At 53.7% G+C, this 4,536-nt stretch overlaps 1 pseudogene across 1 annotated transcript; it reads right to left on the bottom strand.

Moving 5' to 3' along the window:
- Positions 1-1,785: 1,785 nt before the first annotated feature.
- Positions 1,786-3,620, bottom strand: LOC309845006 (putative olfactory receptor 2I1 pseudogene; annotated as a pseudogene). Its single transcript has 2 exons — positions 3,615-3,620; positions 1,786-2,763 (listed from the first exon to the last, which is right to left on the bottom strand). The product of its transcript is annotated as a putative olfactory receptor 2I1 pseudogene (transcript).
- Between the last annotated feature and the right edge of the window lie 916 nt (positions 3,621-4,536).

Here is a 4,536-nt window from a genome sequence, read left to right as displayed (position 1 = left end):
AGCCTGAGCAACAGATTGTGACTTGCAATGGCAAGAGGCTGGAAGACGGGAGGACCATGGTGGATTATGGCATCAGATGGGCACTTCACTCTGGCTGGCAGACTACTGCATTGGGGGGTGAGCCTGCTGTTAGCTCCTACTCCTCCCACATCCTTTGATGATTTTCCCAAATGAACGAGAAAGAGAAAGGGAAAGTTAGGGGTGAAGTGGGAAGGAGGACTGCAGAAAACTTTTTAACTCCATGATTTTTTGATTGAACACAATTGATTAGGTGTCTGGGTTGTGTATATTACTGAAAATAGAAAATAGTATTTTAAGGCACAGTAGAGATAGCATCCGAACCAGCTTGCAATTTAATCCTCTCCCTTGTTCCTCTGATTTTTAGAAAAATTCATATTTCTTCTTCTGCCCAACAAGATAGTAAGTTTCACATTGGGATCCATGTTTCCCTAATTTCCCACCGATACATTTTATCTGTAATATCACTCAATGTGTTGAATTAAATTGAATTTCTGCTTGTAGAGAACAGTGAAATGATTTATATTGAAGTGTGTTAATTCCTCTGATATGATTACAATCTAAGTAATAAAGAATTTAGAAATTCATCTAAACTACCTTCTCTGTCCTTATTTAACGTTGTTTGGTAGGAAATGAATCCCAGCACAGTGTGCTATCTTACTCTTTACGCCCCACTGCGAATTCAGCTCTTCTTATTTCTGGAGATGATAGTGGGCGTGGGAAGACACCTCTCCTGGGGACTCAGAGATTTTGTTCTCTAGTGGGGGGTCCCTGGGGGAGGTATGGTTGTGGAGCCGTCTCTGTCTTGCCTGCCTTAGGGTCTAGCAGGTCTTCTCTGGGGGGGGGTATGGTTTGGGTGGGGGCTTTCGATTGGTCTCCCGTTGACTCCCAAGGTTGTGCCCAGGTCCTGGCTGACAGAGCCTTTTCTTGGCTGCCTCTTGCACCCCCCACCCCATGTCTGCTCCTCCCTGGGGAATGTGGGTCTCTTCCTCCATCTTCCTCCCTCCCTCACTCCTTTGTCTCACTGTCCCTCTTGTGTCTCATGACTGGTCAAGAACACATTTTCCACACCACCTAAGACATGTCTAGTCCCTTCTGCTCTTTAAACTTGCTCAAGAACCACCTTGTGCAGAAGAGATCCCAGCTGAACCCCAGCGGCACAACCCCCACTTAGGGGAATTCCTTGTTCTGCTTTGGGCTCTAGTGCTCTTGGTGGCACTAGTGACCTGGTTAGGTGGGCATTAGGTCGGACTGATTTCCCTAGACAAGCAACTGCAGCTCCTTGTTTTGGATGGGTCTCCGGCAGGGTAGAGTCTGGGATTTCTCTGTCAACTTGGGGGACTCCTGAGGCCAGACACTGTGGGGTCTCAACAGTGTGCGCCATCAGACTGGGGGAGAGGGAACGTTAGTTGTCCTGTAGTACAGGATCTTGCCAGCGTATGGACTCTCTGGGCGTTGTCACTGGACCCCTGAGGATGGGGAAGTTCCTCTCGAAGTAAGCTCTCTCTCTTCTTCAGCTTAAGAGAGAGCCAGAAGGCCACTTCCCCTCCCTGAACCTGTAGATGCAGCATAGAGGGATTTGCCCAGAAGGAGAGGAACATCTTGCCGGGGGAGGATGGGGCCTCCCCAAGGACCTCAGACTCCCTGAGGACACATCTTGCCGATTCTCACAGGGAAATGGACAGGCTGAGGGCTCGCTGCCTTCCCAGTGGATATTCCCATCTGTGGGCCCTGGGCTCGCCCTTTCTTCCCTCCTCGACCCCGCACTCACCGTCCAGCCTGCCCTCTCCCCACACTGCCCAGGAGCTTCCTGGCTGCCGCCTTCACTTCCTTGTTCCTGAGGGTGTAGATGAGCGGGTTGAGGGCCGGGGTGACCACGGTGTAGAAGAGTGAAGCGAACTTGCCCCGCCCCTGGTCGTAGCGGCGCGTGGGCTGTAGGTAGGTGTAGATGGCGGAGCCATAGAAGAGGCAGACAGCGGTCAGGTGGGACCCGCACGTGCCCAGCGCTTTCCTGCGGCCGCCCCGGGACCGCATGCCATAGATGGCACGGGCCACGGCGCCGTACGAGGCCAGGATGACTGCGGACGGCAGCAGCAGGATGACCACGCGCGCAGCGAACATCTGGCGCTCGGTGGTGTCGCGGCCGCCACCACAGGCCAGCTGCAGCAGCGCGGGGAGCTCGCAGAAGAAGTGGTCCAGCCGGTGGGGTGCGCACAGTGGCCGTGCGGCCAGGAGCGCGCTCTGCGTGGCGGAGTTGGCCAGGCCGCCTAGCCAGGAGGCGCAGGCCAGCGCGCGGCACCGGCGTGGGGAGGCGAGCTCGGCGTGGCGCAGCGGGTGCACGACAGCGGCCGCGCGGTCGAGCGCCATCACCGCCAGCAGCAGGCACTCGATGGAGCCCAGCGCCAGCGACGTGCACAGCTGGGCCAGGCAACCTGCGCGGGACAGCCACAGCTCTGCGCCGCACAGGCTGGCCAGCAGCGCTGGCGCCACGCTCGTGGTGAAGCCCACGTCCACCAGCGCCAGGTGGCACAGGAAGTAGTACATGGGTGTGTGCAGGCGCGGGTCGCGCACGGCCAGCAGCACGAGAGTCGAGTTGCCTGCCAGGGTCAGGAGGTAGCAGAGCAGGACCAGGGCGAAGAGGGCGGGCTGCAGCGTGGGCCAGTCGGAGAAACCCAGCAGGAGGAAGTGCTCCTCGGTGCTGTGGTTGGCCTGCGGGAGGAAACTCCCAGAGGGTTTGGAAGGAGGCTGAGCGAAAGGGTGAGTTTACCCCCTGGGAGCTATTGCGAGCCAGGCTGGGAACGTGGCGATTGAGGAGCTGGATGGGAGCGGGAGCGAGGAGTGCGGGGGTGGGGTGGGCAGGGGATCTGATGGGAGAGAGCTGAGCCCACCTCGCTCTCTCAATTACAGACTGGAGCCCTGGCTTTGGGAAGCTAGCCCTACCTCAGTACAGCTTGGCTGATGAATTATTTAGCAGACACTTAGGGGAGAAGGAATTTCCACTTGTGGAAGAACCGATTTAGACTGGGAGAGGGAAGATTGCCCAAGGTCACAGCTACTGAGTAGCCCTGTGGGGCTTGTAGTCGGGCTTGTCTCCTTTCCAAATCAGTGCTTTTCCTGCTCCTACCTGGCTTCTGACTGCACTCCTCGGGGCCAAAGTAGAAATCTAATCTTCCTCCCATAGACTAGTCCTTAAGATACTGGAAGACAGAGTCCCCTCTGAGCCTCTCTCCCTTCCTTCCGAAGTGTATAGTGCCTGCAAGTAAGTGCAGTGCCCTAGGCTGGGTAGAGCCATCACTTGGGAGATTAGAACCATCTATTGCCTTCTTTGTTTTAGGGATTCTACTTCTGAGAATACAACCATTAGCTTCTGACTACTGAGTGCTGCTCTGTGGGGAGTCTGTGTTCTAGGCTGTCACCAGTGTCCATTGCCCCTCTGGCTTCTCCTTAGTGTGAAGGTCATGATCTGGGGGCCTTGAAACCCAGAGTCATCTGGCAGAACATGAAGCTAGAACCCAGGAGCCCTGGGTCCCACTAGCGTAATTGTCTTGGGCCAGTTGGATTATTTGATATGGAGAAGTCACTGCATTTCCCTTTGCCTTCATGTTTCCATGTGTAAGAGAAGGAGTATGACCTAGGTGATCTCTAGGGCTCCTGTCTTATCACCTGGCTTTCATTGCAAAAAAAAAAAAAAATTGTCATTTGAATAAAAGGGGACCCAACACAGAAGCCTTTAACCCTAAAGAGTGACACTGAGTCACATTTCCTAATGGTACAGAAACTGTCCAGTAGATGCGATGACTAAATGTTACAGCAAAATCTCGCTCCTGCACACTTCCTGGCAGGTGTGTGGAGATAGGTAAACTTCATAGTCACTATTCTGAGTTTAAAAATCATGATCCCCCAATTTTCTTTAAAATGTTTCAGGAAAAATCTCCCCCCCCCACCCCGAGAACATTGTGCTTATAGGGATCCATTTATGCTCACAAGATGGAACAGGTGTTCATGGTGTGAGTCAGAGCAAGGGTGGGGGCGTCAGACCGCCGGAGCTCCAGTCTTGGCTCTGCCATTTCCTAGCGGAACAACCCTGGGCACATGGCTTCACTTGTCTGTGGCTCCGTGTCCTCACTTGAAAGTGGACTTGATGGAGGGTTGAAGCACGGAGAGCTCTTAGAATAGGCACAGGACCGAGTGGGTGTTTAGTAAGTGCTTGCTCTTATCATCCACACACACATCAGTGGGGTGCTCCCACACCAGTTAGGGCCAGAGATGGCTGTGAGTTTAGGTCTTTTTATTGATTAACTCTGGTCTTTATTCACCTGGAAGTGAGGCAATACTCCTGTTCTAAGAGGAAGGTGGGCGGGCAGCTGAGGTTAAATAACTCATTCAGGCCACACTGTTTGTTAGTGCTTGTCAGGATTTCACCTGAATCTCACTGATTCCAAGAGCCTTGCTTTATATCTGGGCACATTTCTTTAAGCCAGGCTCTACTCTGCCAGAGGCTGTGGAGGATGGAAGGAC

Source organism: Mustela nivalis, assembly GCF_964662115.1.
Source record: "Mustela nivalis genome assembly, chromosome: 12".
Classification (NCBI taxonomy): domain Eukaryota; kingdom Metazoa; phylum Chordata; class Mammalia; order Carnivora; family Mustelidae; genus Mustela; species Mustela nivalis.
The sequence above is the reverse complement of the archived record's forward strand: the minus strand, read 5'-3'. Positions and strand labels throughout refer to the sequence as shown.